Source organism: Marmota monax, unplaced genomic scaffold (genome assembly GCF_021218885.2).
Source record: "Marmota monax isolate L192 unplaced genomic scaffold, Marmota_monax_Labrador192_F-V1.1 WCK01_AAM20220418_F8-fsc00238, whole genome shotgun sequence".
Classification (NCBI taxonomy): Eukaryota; Metazoa; Chordata; class Mammalia; order Rodentia; family Sciuridae; genus Marmota; species Marmota monax.
Window position 1 is genome coordinate 51,367 of NW_026693175.1, and position 19,060 is coordinate 70,426.

Consider the following 19,060-nt stretch of genomic DNA (forward strand, 5'->3'; position numbering starts at 1 on the left):
TGGATCTTTAGGATTAGCATTGTTGTTTAATCTCAATTTGTCTCTTTTCACTTGTATTTTTTCAATTTCATTATAAATTTTTTATTAAACTCAAATACTTCAGGGGAAAGAGGAACAGGTCAGTGGGCCCTCTGCCTCTGATTGTTCCTCATATGCAGATGCAATCATCTTCAGATAAAAAATAGTCAAAACATTTGCCTCTGTCCTGAACACGAACACAATTCTTCCTTGTCACCATTCCCAAGACCTTCCAGCCTCACCCCTCACAAGGCACTGACATTCCATGAGGTGTTATGAGGAGAGGAGAGGTGGTTTGGGATGTACAGGAGAGCATGCATAGGGTTCATGTGAATTCCACACCATTTTGCATAAGAAATGAGCATCTGGAAGTGTGGAACCCCAGAGCCCTGGCTGAGTGAAGACTGTGAAAATAGTAATATAAGCAAAAATTTCCGAGTCATCTGCTGAGAAAGTCTCTGTACACTGATTGCCTAACTTTAGACTTCATTAGTTTACTCATATTACAGGTTTTCCAAAGAATACCCAAACTGGGAATCACAAAGAATAAGCGTTTTGTCCACTATCACTCAAGAAAGAATTCTATGGCGGCAGGCCCAGTAGCAAAGTCTGTCCCATTGTCCGTATGTCAAATCCCAGAGCCACACCATAAAGCTATTTTAGACAACATAAGTTAAAACATGACATTATTATTAGGTGAAATATTTTGTCATCTATGAATTGTTGCCTATTTTTATTGTCAGAAAATCTCTTATATAGAAGAAAATCACTTCCTTCTATAGAATGAATCATGCCAATTAAAATGGGGAAGAGAACTGCAGGAATATAGGGGAAAGTTTATGGTAAAACTTTTTTTTTTTTTTTGAGAGAGAGAGAGAGAGAGAATTTATTTATTTTTTTAGTTTTCGGCAGACACAACATCTTTGTTTGTATGTGGTGCTGAGGATCGAACCCAGGCCGCACGCATGCCAAGTGAGCGTGCTACCACTTGAGCCACATCCTCAGCTCTATGGTACAACTTTTAAAGCAAACCCCCAAATCATTTCCATTCATAAATCAATAATATTCTGCAGAAAATATATACATGCCCAAAAATAATTAGTTAAAAATACAATTAGGTAGATACATGTATATATATTTTTATTAACAAGTATAAATGCAATTATACCAAATGCTTTTACAGTTGTAATAAGTTTGTAGGTTTGAGGAGTGTTTGTTTTATTTTTCTGCCTAAATTCTCTAGGTGACTTTTTAAAAATCACTTAAAAATTTAAACTTTTAAGATAACTGCATACCTCTTCCTTTTTGCCCCTGTGGTGTTAAAGATTGAACCCAGGGCCTCATGCATGCAAGGAAAGCACCCTACCAACTGAGCAGTACCCTCAGCCCATAGACCTTTTCTTGGCTCTTCCTAGATTAGCCTGTAGGCCTGTGTAGGCTCGTGGCTTGTGTAACACCGCCGTCTGCCGACAGTTTGTCACTGCACCCTGTCTTCCCAGAGCGTAGATGAGGCATTTGGAAGCAATATAAGATGGTTTCTTTTTCTTTCCTCCCTTTTTAGTTATACATGACAGTAGAACGTATTTTTACCCATCATACATACATGGAGTATAACTTCCCCTTCTTGTGGTTGACCAGAGTTTCACTGGTCGTGTATTCATATATGAACTTAAGAAAGTGATGTCTGATTTACCCTTCTGTCTTTCCCATTCCTGTCCCCCCATTTCCCTCTAAGATGCTTTCTTTTTAATTTTTCTAATTATTAGTGTTTACAGGACTATGTTCAACATATAAACATCCAAAAATATTAAAATTAAATCCAAGTTTCACAAATCAACACTTCTCAATTTGTTTCACCTACCTCTCCTGCTACCCTCTGAAACCTCTCCCTGCAACACACACAAGGTATTTTAAGCCAATTATTAATGAATTACTAAGTTAGAGGACCATTTAAAATAACCACCATGCCATTATGACACAAAACAGATTTAAGAGTAATCCCCTAATAGCTAATAAAATCCAATTTTTTATTACAACTTCCTTGATGTCTCCAAAGGATGTTTTCATAGTAAGTTTGCTTAAATCAAGGGCTGGGTTCAAATAAACATATGGTTAAGTTTTACCAAAACAAGTATATATTTTTTAAAAAAATTACCAGGAAATAGTGAAAGAGAGTACACTACCATTATTCAGAAACAAACCATGTCATAGGATTAGGATCACTGAAGCCAAATTAAACATCAAAAATGGCCAGGTACAGTGGTGCACACCTATAAAGCCAATGGCAACTTAGGAAGACCTAAAGCAACTCTGTGAGACCTTGTCTCTAAAATACTAAAAGGGCTGGGGATATGGCTCAGTGGTTAAGTGCCCCTGGGTCCAATTCCTGGTACCTAAAAAGTAAAATAAAAAAGACCAAAAATGGAGAAAGGAGTCATAACCAACCCTGTTTAAAAACCTCAATATGAAACTCTGAGCGAAAATGTTAGGCCGTTGTATCTCTAGTCATTCATCCAGCTGCATAAAGCTCAGATCTAATGAACGAAGCTTCATCGGGCAAGGGGGAGCTTTCTTCTCACATAACGTGGAATAAGGTGGGTGGTCCAGAGCTGGAGCAGCTGCCCTGGACCTGGCTCCTTCTCCCTCCTCTCTTCCACCCCTGTTTGTGACTCCCATCCCAGTTGTGATAAGATGCCTCCTCCACCTGCTTCCAGACAGGAAAAGTGGAAAGAAGACAAAGGAGAAATGAGCAGAGTTCCCTCTAGGACAGCAGGGTTTCTCCAGGAATGCACAGGGGACTGCAGAAGAGCCCAGTTGCCCTACCTGCTGGGAAGCAGGAATTCTGTTGCCTGGGTTTGGGATTTTTCCAAATATTCTCTGCATCCTCCGACCTCCGTGGGCAGCTGAATGTAAGATCAATCGTGTGAATCTGCAGGGGCACCAAATAAAACACAGACACAATTTGCCTTTACACAAGCTTCAGGATGGCTCCTCCACTCTCAGCCTCAGGCTCCCCAAGAGAGAGAGCAAGAGAAAGTCATGAGAGGCTGGGGAGAGAGAGGGAGCAAGTTCAGAAGTGAGCTTTTATTGGGGGGACTCTTGTTTTAGAAAGTTCTATCCAAAAAAGGCCAGAAGGGGCAGGGTTACCAGGGACACGTGAGTGTAACTTGACCCTCATGGGTAACACCTACACCTGAAGACCTGCCTCTCTATCTGAGCTGGGACAACACCCAAGTCACCATGAAATGTAATGATTGGTCAGAGCCTCCTGCTTCAGGACTGGGAGGCATGTGGTCATTCAGAGCAACTTCCCACATATTCCCCCATTTTTCTTTGAAAAAGCAGGTGATGGGTCATTATTTCAAGTCCCCAAATTCTTGTTCTGAAGACATGATATCCTACATACAATACAATAGAGAATTAGTAGCAAAGAGAAAAATATAAGTATATACCATGCAGAGAGTTTAAGAATGTTTCCAAGGTTAAAGCCATTCAATTATTTAAGTATTTAATCAGCTAAAGAAGTAGGATCTGAAAAATCAATCTTACTTTTTTGTATATCTTGAATATGATGATGGAGTTCCAAAAGATCCAAGCTGTTATTATTATTTTGCCAAATACTCACCAAATGGTTTTTAACCTCCTCCCAATCCCATTGGGAAGCATTGTATTTGGCAGCAGTAACACACACATACTTATAGCTAGCATGACATTTAAGTCTTTCCTTGAATTTCAAAGCTGAAAGTTCATTACCAATACTTATGACAGTAGCCTCTGAGGCATTTAGCTTAGCCTCAATCCTTTCATCAGTATTTATTTGATTATGAAGAGCCTTGGAAGTTTTCTGAGCCAAATTATTAAGAAAATCTGCATGTTGAATATTTTGAGATAGGGCCACTGAAGCTGTGACCCTTGAAGCCATAAAGGAAACTAAAGCAACAACTCCCACTATTACAGAGCCCAAGGGCACATTTAGGTCTCACTAGCTGGGCATGTATTTGTTATAAGACTTGAAAACCAGCATCAGCAAACCACAGCTCTAAAATATTTGCTGGCAATAAGAAAAAAAAAGGCTAATGAGTGTCAGTGTTCCTTTCCCTCTATTATATCTGGTGATACAGTTTGTTAAATTACATTTATTACATGTTACAAGGTATCTATCATCCTTTATTTTAACTTTCACATTTCCAGTAGTTAAAATGTCAGGAGATTAAACACAGGCCCATAGGCCATAACAGGAACCCTCCTTACAGTTTTTGCCTTCAAAGTCCGGTAAAGGTTTGTCAGTAAAATGTAAGAATTCTGAGGCAGCAATTAAGTGCCAAACATTTTTCTGAATGCCACCTTCACTGAAGATCAGGATGATACAAACAAATCCTCCAGGAGTCATGGCAGTACCCTTGAGCAATTGTTAGAAGACCAGTCCAAAATGTACCCACTATTTCTAGATACCTTATGCTGTTCTTGAAAAGTATTTATACAATCCATCTACTTAGAAAAGGTACAAATTTCTATCACAGAATGGTTAAGACAACGAGGTATTTGAGATGACTGATTTGTTATGAGAAAGTCCTGTCTTAATAACTGATCTGATATAAGGCTTTGAGTCTCCAAGAACAGTATGATTAGTTGGTCCCCCAACTGCTGCCTTTTCCCCAAAGGACATTTTTAGACAGCCAGCATGTTTATCATGGGACCAACACAAACATGGTTGGGCACTATAGCCAGAATAATTAAATCAGTCACACGGATGGGAGTAATAGAGGTGTCTGTAAATCCTCCCGTACATAAGTGAGTCATTAGTAAATACTGGGATTAGTAAATACATAGTCATTAATAAATACTGAGATGGATTCTCCAGTCCACACTGCTGGGTGTACTAGAGGGGGATCTGGGAAATATGTCCAATAGGTTTCTCCCTGATTCCCATTTACCTTACAGCTCAATAGAGTAAATTTTGCAGCAAGCATCATCCTTAGAGATTTAACTTTTCCTTGTTGTTGAATCATTTGTTCAGCCTGCATCATCAGATTCTTCAGCTCCTCCCATGAGGGTAGCTTCATCATTGCGTCTCTCTGGGCCTTCTTCCTTCCTATCCTCCTTAGAGAGTTCCTCCTGTTGGAGGCAGCCAGATCTGGTATCTCTGGGTCAATCCTCAGTTTTTTGAATCTTGGTTCTAAGTCCTCCATGCCTTATGGTGCCTTCCAGTATCCAAATAGAACGGAAAGCACCTTCTGAGAAAATACAAGCATGACCTCTACCCCACATAATCACTGGATCTGGTCATTTCCATTGGCCAGTCTCCAGATCTTTCTACCAAACTTGGCCTAAAGGGCCTGTTGCTGTGGAAGACATGTGTCGCTCAGCTGCAGTGCAACCTTCTGAGTCACAATTTAGAAAATTTAAAACAAACAGAGCATGACTAAGGTTATTTTGGGGGACCCTAGTCCTATCTCCCCCTTTCAGTTTTTGTAATTGTAGCTTAATAGATAAATGAGCTTGTTCTGCAATAGGTTGACCTTGAGGGTTGTAAGGAATACCTGTTTCATGGTCAATATGAAACTCTTGGCAAAATTGTTGAAAAGAAGAGATAACATAAGCCAGCGCATTATCAATTTTAATCGTAAAGGACATCCTAATACTGCAAAAGCAACTAAATGATGAGAAATAACATGTTGAGTATTTTCTTTTGCATGGGCTATGGCAAAGATAAATCTAGAATATATTTCTACAATTACATGTATATAACATTGTCTACCAAATTGAGGAAAGTGAGTTACATCCATTTGCCATAATTGATTTGGTTTTAATCCATGGGGATTTACCCCAGATGGTAAAGATGGAGTGTGTATAACACTGGGGCCAGTGACATATAATTTGATGAGCTTGTTATATGGTAATATTAAATTTTTTATGTTTAGCTAGAAGCATTTTGATGATGCAAAGAATGTGAAGCTTGTGCACAGTCATACAAAGACATTTGCTGACAAACAATAACCAATATATCAACCTTATCATTACCTGATGTTAAAGGCCCTGGAAGATTAGTGTGGGCCCATATGTGGCCTATAAAACATGGGTGCTTTTGCATTTGCACAGTCCTTTGTAGGGTATGAAACAAATGAACAACTCTTGTGATAATGTATACCCAATAATTAAAGTTTCAATATTCTTTTGTAACTCCAACTGCATATAAGCTATCAGAATAAATATTGATGGACTCATTTGCAAAACGACTTAAAGCACAAATGAGAGCTTGTAGTTCTGCTTGTTAGGCAGAAGCATATGAGGTTTGTATCACCTCTGTATGAGCATGACTATAAAAACCTGCTTTACCTGAGCTTGAGCCAACAGTGAGTACCATTAGTGTGCCATCTATTGGTTGTGCGCATACAGTCCTTGGAAAAATTAATGGAGTTACTAATGCAAACTGAATAATTTTATCATGAGGATAATGACTTTCTTTTTTTTTTTAAGAGAGAGAGAGAGAATTTTTTTAATATTTATCTTTTAGTTTTCAGTGGGGACACAACATCTTTGTTTGTATGTGGTGCTGAGGATTGAACCCGGGCCGCACGCATGCCAGGCAAGTGTGCTACCACCTGAGCCATATCTCCAGCCCCAGGATAATGACTTTCTATCTGACCAGAAAAATTAGCAAAAGCTATTTGCCAAGTATCAAAAGTTTGAAAAAGCCAATCATTCTGTTGAGCAGAAAATGGAACAATCATAATATTAGGTTCTGATCCAACTCTTGTTCTGCCTTTGAAAACTAATTGAGCAACAAAATTATGAAAAGGAGTTAATGACTTTTGAGGAGAGTGGGCTAAATAAATTCACTCTGTAACTCCCAATGCTTGCCATATCGCCCCTGTAGGAGTTTAAGCTGTTGGAAATATCGGTAAATATATAGGCTCTTGTTGATTGATTCTAGTAAGTCGAGCATTTTTAATAGCAATTTCAACTTTCCTCAAAGCGGTTCTTGCTTCTGCTGTGAGCTGACAAGAAGAAGTTGGAGAGGGATCTCCCTGTAATATCTGGAATAAAGGACTTAAATCTGAAGTAGCTAGCTTTAAAGATGGCCTCAGCCATTTAATATCTCCTAATAGTTTTTGAAAATCATTAAGGATGTGCAGCTCCTTGACTTTTATTTGTAAGTTTTGAGGACAGATTATATGTCCTTCAATTACGTGACCTAGATATTGAAAAGGAGATGTCTTTTGCACCTTTTGAGATGCAATGTACAAACTCATTGTTGTGAGTGAAGTCTCTAATTGGGCAAAAAGTTTTTAAAGTACATATGGGTTAGCATGAGCTAAAAGTATGTCATCCACAAAATGAATAATATATGCATCAGGGAATTTCCCCCTCACAGGCATGATGGCCTGTGTCACAAAATTTTGACAAAGGGTAGGACTGTTACGCATTCCCTGAGGCAACACTTTCCAGAAATATCATTTAACTGGTTCTTTAAAATTTATTGCTAGGACACTAAAGGTAAACCTTTTATAGTCATCTCGGTGCAAAGGTATAGAAAAGAAAGAATCTTTTAAATCTCCTACTATCAAATGATAATCTAAAGGAATAGTTGTAGAAGAAGTCAGTATTGATTGTCAGGCTTCCATGGGCTCTATAACACAATTAATAGCCCAAATATCTTGTAATAATCTCCAGTTGCCAGATTTTTCTTAATTACAAAGATGGGTGTGTTCCACATGTTCCAAGGTTCTAAGTGGCCAGCCTGAAGTTGTTCCTCAGCTAACATGTGAGCTATTTTAAGTTTTTCCCCTGTTAGGGGCCATTGACTAACCCAGATTGGCTCTTCAGTGAGCCAATTAATTTTTTCTGCTGTTCTCTGGGTCGGGGATAAGGTCAGGGCCCCCTACCAAAAATTTCTGCTGGGTGCATTAATTAATCTCTGTTGGGGAGGTTGGGTTATAGGTAGGTATCTTCTTGTAAATTTTTTCTCAATTTCTCTAGGAATAAATTTTTGATCTCCCTCAAATGACATGATAGAATTTGGAGTTACTAATAATAAACCTAAGTTGCTCAGAATATCATGGCCCCACAAATTTACTGGTAAAGTGTCTAAAACATAAGGCTTGAAAATTCCAGAATTACCATCTTTATCTTCCCAGTGAAGATACTGAGCCCTTTGTGCAGGTTGAGGGATCTGACCTATGCCTTCCAAGTTGGCAGGCACAATATGTAAAAGCCAGCTTTTGAACCAAAATCTACCTGATGGAACAGACATCAGCTCCAGTATCTACGATACCCCCCAATTTTTTGTGATTGATTTTAAGATCCAGTAGAGGGCGCTCCTGCTGAACTAATTGAATTGAGCCCGGTGCACTCAGTCTGAGAACCCGGAAGTTGAGGTCTTATCTGTGCTCTCAACAGAGCTGCAAGGCAGGAGTATTAGCTGCTCTGGCACATCTCTTGTGGAGAGCTAAGTGCCATGGCCTGATTGCACAGTGATCTCAGTCTCATCTCTAAAATTTGAATCAATCACTCCTGGCAGTACCTGAATTCCCTTTTAAAAATTGTTTCATCTCCAAATTAGACCTATGGTATTTGGGGTAGGAACTCATTGCGGCCCCACTTCAGGCACTAAAGTTACTGCCAGGGCTGATTGTAAGAGCACGGACTCTGTAGAGCTAGCTGGTATAGTGGTAATAGCTGACATGGCCGGCCCTGATGACATCAGAGTATGTGACTCCTCTTCCCCGGCACATACTACAGAGCCCCTATTGTTTGGGGCCCTAGACCAGGCCCTTGCCTCTGGTTTCCCGACCCCAAATAAGACAGAAGTGAGGTCAGAATTGGCATCCGGCCATTGCTGCCACCGCCATATCTGTCCAAATCTTCCCATGCCTGCAGTCATCTCTCCAGTAGCTCATCTACATGAACCGGGAGAGGCCTCTGCCTTATTGCGTGATGACCCGCTGTCCCAAGCCATGTGTCCAGTTCCACCACAGTTGAAACATCACCCATGAGAATGGCATCTCCAAGACTGAGGCTGAAGTACCTGTTTTAGAACCACAGCCAGTGTAAAACTCTGTAATTGTGTAGGACCAACACCTGCACAAAGACAGATGAACTCAGAGATCGTCCCCTTCTTCCAATGGGGTCAGAGGATTTCCTGACAAATTTTATTATTGTTCTCAAATGCTAACTGCTTGACTAGGAATTCAGAGGCATTCGAGTCTCTGATTGATCTGTTTGCTCCCTGATATAGATGTGCCACATAATCAGAAAATGACCCCTCTGATTCCTGTTTAACCTGACTAAAATCTAAAGTTGATGGACCCAGGTGCCATTTTGGCACCTGCAGTTATTTGATCATATATCGCCAGATTGTGATTCAATTGTCTCTCCAGGTCCCTAAAATCCCCAGTTCCCGTTAACATCTCCAAAGGGGCCTCAAAGCCTTGCCTCCGGTTTCTCTCAGCCTGTTGGGTGCAATAATCAGTCCAGTGAAATCGTCAAAGGAGATAATCACCCCCTGATAGACAAGCCTTGGCTATAGAGATCCAGTCACAGGGTGGTAAAGGCTCCTTGCATAACGAATCAAGCTTTAAACAAAGGCTGAATTTGGACTGTAAGTACAGCAAGCACTTTTGAGTTCCTTTAGAGTCTTAAAAGGAACTACAGCATGTACACAGACATGCTGATTTTGCTTGTTAATCTGCTCAAAGACTGGAAAAGGCTGAAAGCCTGTAATGTTCTCCCCCTCCCCTGCTTCCTGCATTATCCTAAGGCCACACTGGAAGGTATACTCATGGCTACCACCAGCTCAGAGTAGTCACTGAACCTCGTTCTCCTGGAGGAGAGGGGCTGGATCTGAATGGTGGGCACAGGCCAGCCAGATGTAACCTACCAAATCCCTCCTCCAGGTCTTCCTTACCCTCTGACTGAGTCTGAGAAACTAATGTGACTCCATTTTTGAGAAACCAGCCTCTACCTCAGAGCAAAGCCTGTCCAAGAAAGGGGGCGTGACCCTTGTCCTTGGAAAAACTCACAGAGCACTCCTAAGCACATACCCACCCTGCTGAGTTGTTTGTCTGTAAATAACAGGAGAGGTCTGTGGTGCCAGGTCTCCCTGACTCAGACAGGCTAGGTGAGGATCCATACAATCCCCCTAGCAAACTCCAATCAGCATGAGACAGGGAAAATACCTGGGATGCCAGATGACCCCCAAGTAGTTTATAGTGGTTGATAACATGTTAGGAAACTGTTGGGTGCAGAGCAGGATGAACTGTGTTGTCTGTAGGGCAGGCTGAACAGATGTTGGCTACAAGATAGCCCACACACTCAAACCCCCCTCTAACTGGTCCTTTATCACCTGTTTGCCTCAAGTCTGAACATTCAACCCTGCTCAAGGCTGAACACTTAACCCCCGCCTTGGGCCAACAAGGCAGCTTGCAGACCCAGAGGCCCCATTAGATTTGGGCTATAAAAACTCCCTCCTGCCAGTCCCCCCCCCCTCTCTCTCTCTCTTGCTCTCTTTGTCTTTCTTGCGTGCGCTCTCTGTCTCTCTCTTGCTCTTGCTCTCTCCCTCTTCATCTCTCCTCTTCCCTTTCTCTCTCTCTCTCTCTCTCTCTCTCTCTCTCCCCCCCTCTCCTCTCTCTCTCTCTCCTTCTTTCCTTTCTCTTTGTTGCATTGCTGCAATAAAGATCTTTTGGTTGCTCCGAGTGTTGTGGTCACTTTTCTTTCAGAAACTATGTAGTTTAGCACATACACCCCTCGTGGCCTAAACCAATCAGTTCAAATGAATCCCCCTGTTGTACTAACCAATCACCCCTACCCAACTTGTTCCCGCAATTGAATGTGCTAATCAATGTTAAGAGTTGTTGTTTGATTTTCCTGCGGTATGGAATGATTTGCTGTGTGATGTTGTAACGCACAGAGTATCTCCCCAAAACCTATAAAATCTCACTGAACAAAGGACTGGGACTCACTCCCTGGGACCGCTGCATCAGGAATGGTTGTGAGTCCTGGTTAGAGCTTGCAATAAAGATTCTTGTGTGATTGCATCGGATTTGGCTCCTGGAGGTCTACTGGGGTCCCACGACTCTGGCATAACAAGTCTCCTCACACTGAAGCCCAGCTTCATCAGTATCTTCCTGTCCATTTTCTTCCCCTCCATCCTGAATCTGCCTCCAAGAAACCTGATCAGGGCTGGTTTCCTCTCTGGAACTTGGTGCTCCCCTAAATCACTGGTTCTGTCTGGTTCAGCTGTGACTGAACTTGTGGTCTTAGGTCTTGCCCTGAGGCTGTCTGTCTGCGGTTTGTGAGCTTCAGACTGAGCTAAAATCGACTCTGCCTCCATCCCACTACAGATGGAGAAAACCACCTGGGAGCAGCCTCAGGCTGCTTGTCCTGCTCCAAACTCCTAATGGCTCTCTGACGCTGCCCCTTTAACAGGTCTTCTGGAGACCACTGGTCCTCCTCTCGATCTTCAAAAAGACACATTTCTAAAGCAGTCCAGAGCTTCTGAACACTCTCTATTGTACTCTTCGACAGCTTGGAAGAGAGGCAGCTTTTATACAATTTTCTATCTAGCCTCTCCCAAGTACGCAAATCTGGTGACTGTTCCTCACAAAACCACCAGCATGTCATTAACTGTTTTCATGAATTGAGCCAGCTGGGGCCTCCTGACTTGTTTTCCTCTCTGGTTGAATAGAGTCTCCCGGATTATTAAGTACATTTCTTTATCTGAAGACATGGAACTGCCCATGATAGTTCTTTAACATCCCTGGCTCTCAAACTGCCTACTTCCTGTGTAACCCAAAAAGACATGGCTCACAAAATTTCTAAAGTGCGCTCACTCAGTCTACCTGGAAATTCACCCTGAGCGGTCCCTGATTCCGGGTGCCACCTCTAAGGATGCCTCTGTCCTGTCCCTGTGCCCTGCAGGCCTGGGGACTGTGTCAGTGGCCTGGACCTCCACCACCTGACACATGGTGCCTCCTTCTGCAGGGAGGCACCTGCACAGGCAGCTGAACTTAAAATAACTTGTGTGAATGTGCAGGGACACCAAATAAAACACAGACACAATTTGCCTTTACACAAACTTCAGGAGGGCTTCTCTGCTCTCGGCCTCAGGCTCCCCACAAGGGAGAGCAAGAGAAAGTCATGAGAGGCTGGGGAGAGAGTGCAAGTGCATTTGGAAGTGGGCTTTTATTGGGGGGACTCTTGTTCTTAGAACGTTCTATCCAAAAAAGGCCAGAAGGGGCAGGGTTATAAGGGACACGTGACTATAACTGACTCTCATGGGTAATACCTACACCTGAAGACCTGCCTCTCTATATGAGCTGGGACAACGCCCAAGTCACCACAAAATGTAGAGATTGGTCAGAATCTCCTGCTTCAGGACTGTGAGGTGTTCGGTCACTCACAGTGGCTCCCACTGTGTTTGACTTCTAGTTTGACTCCAGGAGGTCACAGAACACATTCTGTGTGATCTGGATCCATTGAACATAACTTGGAGTATGTCCCCGTTTAGTCAGCTTTCTTGCTGCTGTGATAAAAAGATTGGACCAGAGCAATCGTAGGGAAGAAAAGTTTATTTGAGGGCTCACGGTTTCAGACATCTTAGTCCATAGAAGGCCAGTTCCATTCCTTGGGGCTTGAGGTGAGGCTCAACATCACAGCAGGAGAGTGTGGCAGAGGGAAGCAGCTTACATCGTGATCAGAAAGCAGAGAGAGACTGGCTTTCCAGATATAAAATACAGACCCTGCAGCCACACCCCTGATTCCCAGCTCCTCCAGCCACACCCACCACTTCAGTGACACTCAGTTAACCCTATCAGGGTTAAGACTCTCACAACCAATCATTTCTCCTCTGAACCTTCCTCAGTTGTCTACGTGAGCTTTTGGGAACACCTCACATCCAAACCATAACAGTCCCATAGGTATATTTTGCTGTTGGTGGCTGGAATGCTCCAGGAATGTTGGTTCACAGTCTTAGTGGCTGATGGTTCTGGTGAATTCTAGATGTTCTTCCAACATGACTTGTAGAGCCTCATCAGGGAATTCTGACATCTGTCACATCAGTACCTCATCTGTTAATTGCCTCATTAAAGTTGACGTTTTCCTAGTTCTTGGTGTGATGAGAGATTCTCAGTTGAAATCTGGACACTTGGAGTCTCTTGAGACCCTGGGCTTATTAAAACCTATGTCAGTGTGCTTCCTCTTACTAGGCTCTGGAAGAAGTCAGGATGCCGTCCTGTCACCACCAGGTAGGGACAGGAGTCCAGGTGCAGAGCATGGCCTCCTGGAGATGGGAGGCTCCTCTTTGGGGTGGGGCAGAGGTGACCATCAGGTCCCTATGAGGCCTCTGCTGGCCATTCCTCATGGAAAAGTCAGGAGTACATTGCTACTTCCTGTGGGGCTTCCACTGGCACCAAGGTAGAATGGCCCCCTGGCCAGTGAGCAGGGCCCTGAACCTCCCTCCAGGCCTCCTGTATCATCAACCCTGCAAAAGGGGGCACCCTGTGTCAGGTGGTGAAAGTCGAGGCCACTGACATTGTCCTCGAGTCTGCAGGGCACAGGGACAGGACAGAAGCCTCCTTACAGCCCAGGGAGGACAAAGCCCTGGCTACCACTCATCACCCCTCTGCCAGCCCACAGAGGGGTCAGCTCTTGATCACAGCCTGGGCTCCCCAGCATGGGCATCCATGAGGTTTGACTGACACAGTCCCCATCTAAAAGCTTTCCAGCTTCCCAGGCTGCCTGTCTGTGTCCTCTGGGCAGAGCAAGCCACCAGCATTGGGCTTTTTGCCTGTGCCCAAGGTATTTCTGGGACACCAGCTCCTCCAGCATCCAGTCTGGGATACACAGAGCATAAAGAAACCTTCACCCCTGCATGGTTCCCTGTGTCCCCACCTCTCAGAGCCTCTTGCTTTCTGCATAATGTTCACTGTGGGAGGAGTGGGCAGCTACAGAAGACCAGGAACTAGCCTGGCCTTTAGGGGGAAGGTCACTGCCCATGGGCACACTTTTAAGTGAGGTTAACCAGTGAGGTCATCAGAGCAGTCAGGGGTTTCTACAAGCTGGTATTTCTCTCTAATCACAGCAAAAGCTGACAGCACCTTATATGTATTAAGCACCCATTTTGTGCCTGATCAGAAAGCAGAACTCCCTTCCCAGGAACCCAGCCCCTGGCCACTAGAGGGCAGAGTCTGGAAACAGCAGCTCTGCCTGGGCCACCTGGTGGACAGGATCCTCCTGGGGAGCAACAGGTGGCATTGGGTGACCCCGAGCTGCTATTTCTTCATGCAGCGTCATTTTTCTTTTTTTCTTTTTTTAACCTTTATTTATTTATGTATTTATGGTGCTGAGGATTGAACCCAGGGCCTTGCACGTGCTAGGTGTGTGCTCTACCACCAAGCCACAATCCCAGTCCCAGCATCAGTTTCTTAATAATTAAATATTCTGCTGCAAGCATTGCTGTGATCCCCAAAGCTTGGCCTTGTGCCCAGTGCCACTCCCATAGCTAGGACAGGTTTGGAGAAGAAGCAAGAGGTCTTAATAATTTGCTAGCAAAGGAGAAACGCAGGTTGGGCAGATGGCAGGTTTGAGGACAGGCATACTCTGCACCAGTTCCTCGGCTCATGATTTAAAAAGCCGGCAAACTGCTCCTAGGCAAGGTGGTAACTATGAGAAATCATTGGAGTCAACTGGAAAGCAAAATAATCATGGAGACACAAAGTCTGAAACTCTGATCATAATATTAGAAATAATGGCATCAGTGCCACCAGCCCACTGCTGAGGGGAGAGGAGACAGGCAGAGAGAGGGGGAAGCAGGTGAATAAAACTCACTTGGAGCCAGGTGTGGTGGCACACACCTGTAATCCCAGAGGCTCGGGATGCTGAGGCACGAGGCTCACAAGTTCAAGGCCAACCTCAGCAACTTATCGAGGCCCTAAGCAACTTAGAGAGAACTTGTCTCAAAAATATTAAAAAAGGGCTGGGGATATCATTCAGTGGTTGAGGGCCCCTGGTTCAATCCCTGCTACAAAATAAATAAATAATAAAGCCTGGCTTGGAGGAAACTGTGGAACAGAGAGGGACCCAGAGATGGTGGTGGAAGCTGTTGCGTGAAAAGCAATGAATACCGTCTGGCCGAGGGACAGAGAGCTTGGCTGGATTCAGAGCCCTGGTGGTGGGAACCACTTTTGAGGGGCTGGACAACAGAGCAAGCAGAGGTTGGAGGCTGGGAACTCATGCAGGAAGTAGCCAGCCTGATCAGCAGCAGTCACCTGTTGTGGGGCCCAGAGTGTGCCAGGACCAGTGTGCCTGAAAAAAGAGCAGGTGGAGGGCACCTAGGTGATACAGGCTGGGGACATGAGGACAGAGTGCCTTTTGGTGCTGGTGTCCCACTTGAGCATCTTGGAAGGCAAGAGTGACCAGTCAGACAACCAACTGTGTCTGCACTCCAGGTCTGGCCCTGGGGAACAGGATGGAGAGGACCATGTGAAGCCTGTTGAGGTCTAGACTCCTCACCCTAGAAGTGCCAGCTGTAGGAGGCCCCTGACACCTAATCTTCCAGCACAGATTGGCCCCCTCCCTAGCAACAGAGGGTGTGGGTCAAATCTCACCCACCAAACCGTCCCAGCATCAGCCAAATCAACCTCAGCATTGGAACTTCAGTAGGCTTCTGCACTAGCCCCCCAGAGAGCACCCACCAAATCAGGCACCGCCCAGCAGGTGTGTGCCATGGCACCCAGCCGCCAGCCTCCCTATCCTGACTTGGGAGATGGAAAGCTACTACCACCAGCACTGGCTCCTGGCCACAACAGTGAGGCACCAAAGGTGCTGGACTTGGCAACCCCAGCCCTCGACCAAGGGTTACAGGGCCCCAAACTCAATATAGAGAATGAAACTCCACCCTCGCCAACAGTTCTGATCACCTCCATGGAAATAAGCCCTGTGTTCCTCATTGAGGACTTTCCCAATTCTCCTTTTGCATTTCTTTCTTATTATGACTTTTTATTTTTTTTATTTCTTATGTTTTTTAATTATATTTTTTTACAGTTTTCCATTCCTCATGATTGTATATATCGTATAATTGTGCACACAGATGTGTGTGTGTGTGTGTGCGCGCGCGCATGCACGCGCTCTCACTGTGTGGATAGGTTAGAATATGTGTGTGTGTGTGTGTATATATACACACACACACACACATATATATATATATATAACTTTTCTTTCATTTTAATTTTTCTCTTCTTCACTCATTTATTATTCAGACTTAGTTTGACTTTGATGGGGTGAAAATTCAGCAAAGTAGTAGGGTACAAGATCAACACCAATAAAACCATAGCTTTCCTATACTCCAACTCTGATGCCACTGAGGAAGAAATCAGGAAAACCATCCCATTCACAAAAACTTGAAAAAATAAATACTTGTGAACAGTCTAACCAAGGAGGTGAAAGATCTATACAATGAAAACTATAGAACACAGAATGAAAAAAAAATTGAAGAGAGCCTTAGAAGATGGAAAGACCTCCCATGTTCTGGGATAGTCATAATTAACATTGTAAAAACGGCCACACTACCAAAAGCAATATACAGATTCAATGCAATCCCCATAAAAATGCCCATGACATTCTTCACAGAACTTAACATTCATTTGGAAGAATAAGAAACCTAGAATAGCCAAAGCAATACTGAGCAAGAAGAGAAACTTGGGAGGCACCACAATACCTCATGTCAAAGACCAGAGACAAACCCACATACTTACAGCTATCTGATAACTGACAAAGAGCCAAAAATACATGGGAGGAAATACTGGATGCCAGAAATACTGGATATCTATATGTCTCTCACTCTGCATAAGGTAAAATCGAAATGGACCAAAGACCTAGAAATGAGGCCATAAACCCGCAAGATGGAGAAGAAAACAGAGTCATCACTCCATAGTATTGGCGCAGGCACCAACTTCCTCAACCAGATCCCTAAAGTTCAAGAAATAAAATCAAGAATCAATAAATGGGATACCATCAAATTGAAAAGCTCCTGTACAGCAAAGGCTGTGATTAAGAGCATGGAGAGAGAGCCGACAGAATGGGAGAAAATCCTGCCAGCTGCTGCTCTGACAAGGGATCAACGTGTAGAATACGTAAAGCACTCAAAAAGCTTGAGACACACACAAAAACTTAAAAATTAAAAAAAAAAACTAATCAATAAATGAGCAAAAGAACTGAACAGCCTTTTCTCAAAAGAAGAAACACAAATGATCAACAAATATATGAAAATGTTCAACATTCGTAGCAATCAGGGAAATAAAATCAAAACTAGGCTAAGGTTGTATCTCACTCCTATTAGAATGACAGTTATCAAGAATGCAAATAATAATGAATTAATAAATGCTGACAAGGATGAGTGGGGAACGGTACACTCGAGCATTGTTGGAGGGACTGTAAATTAGTGCAACCACTCTGGAAAACAGCATGAAAATTTCTCAAAAAATCTAGGGATGGATCCACCATATAATACAGCTCTCCTGCTCCTTGATATTTATCCAAAAGAATTAAATTCAGCAGATTATGGTGATGGAGGCAATTCTATGTATAGAGCAGTGCAATTCACAAGAGTCAAGTTATGGAACCAAGCTAGGTGCTCTTCAATAGATGAATGGATTAAGCAAATGTGGTGTACATACACAATGGAGTTTTACTCAACCATAAAGAAGAACGAAATTATGCCATTTGCTGGTAACTGGATGGAAGGGGAGAAGATCATGCCAATTGAAATGAGCCAGACTCAAAGAGTCAAGGGTCACATGTTTTCTCTCATATGTAGAAGTCACAGCAAAATAAGGGGAATCAGATATCATAAAGACATAGGGAAAAATCACTCCACCTTTGAGACAAACAGCACTATATAATCAAATAAAAATATAATTGCATATGTGGTGGGTAGAATAAGACATGTTTGGGTTGATTTGACAAATATATATATATAAGGAATACCAGTGAAATAGAAAAAGGACATCAAGAGGGAGGGAGGAGGGACAGGGGAGGGGAGGAAAAGCAGAGTCAATGTAACAAAATCACAGTATGTGCACATATAAATGTGCCACAGTGAATCCCACCTGTATGTTTATGTGGAAAAGCACCAGTCAAAAATAAGTAAATAAATGAGTGAAAGGAAGATCGGTGGAGCAGAGGAAGGGAAATAAGGAGGGAAAGGAAGGAAAAGGGGAAAACAGGGACTGAAATGAAGTAAGTTAAATTCCATGCATGTATTATTTTGTCAAAATGAGCCCAACTATTATGAACAATTATAATGCACTAATAAAAGTAAAATAAGCGGGGGGGGGGGCACAGGTGACTGTGATTCTGCCATGGGGAACACAGGGCTTTTAAAAGAGGAAAGCCAGGATTGGGGTCCAGATCGTATCAGGAGATAGAAACAATTAGTGTCCCTCAGGTGTCCTTTAGAGAACAAGTGATGCTCAAGTTCCCAGGTCTGGAGTTTTCTTATTCTCAGGGGCAGTGACACTTCCAGGCAGAGAAGAACAGGACAGCTTAGCCTGGGACAGGAACAATTTTATTCTCATTCCTGGCTGTTAGGGAGGGAAACAAGGGAGAAGAAGAAAAAGAAACAGTGTCAGTTTTATAAGGCACTGTGGTCCAGCAGCTAGGTGTGTGCTCACAGCATTCCCTTACTGGCCATTTGTACTGTTTCTACAGGAAAATGGGTGGTACCGTCTCCCAACTGCTTCCTACTGAAATTGGGCAATGAAGGAGCTGGAGTGGAAGGTTTTCCCTGTTTTCCTTGGATTTTACCAGAAGGAATGGCAGGTGACTCGAGCTTGGGTGGGAACTGGAGAAGCACACTGGGGGACAGAGTTAAGATCTGACCAGTTTAAACCAGGGTCTTCTGCTCGCCCCTCACGTCTCAGGAAGGGATTCCCATGTGCTGCTTTCTCGGAGCTCAACGGAGGCCTGCTTCTGACGGCCACCTATGTGCAGGAGACAGCAGTTGGCAATGCCCTCTCCCTAGGCACCACTTAGCCACCCTTTCCTT

At 43.4% G+C, this 19,060-nt stretch overlaps 1 protein-coding gene and 1 gene segment (V, D, J or C); one reads left to right on the top strand and one right to left on the bottom strand.

Annotated features, from left to right (window-relative positions):
• The window catches only part of LOC124100406 (immunoglobulin kappa variable 2D-29-like), a 70,722-nt gene that overhangs the window by 41,326 nt on the left and 10,336 nt on the right, over positions 1-19,060 (top strand).
• The window catches only part of Rpia (ribose 5-phosphate isomerase A), a 76,858-nt gene continuing 70,367 nt past the window's right edge, over positions 12,570-19,060 (bottom strand). For 2 of the 3 annotated variants that reach the window (XR_009227935.1, XR_009227936.1), the window contains exon 12: positions 12,570-18,596. The gene's annotated coding sequence lies outside the window, so the exon portion shown is untranslated. Of the gene's footprint in view, positions 18,996-19,060 lie in introns of all 3 variants that reach the window. The other variant, XR_009227937.1, reaches the window with a different exon arrangement.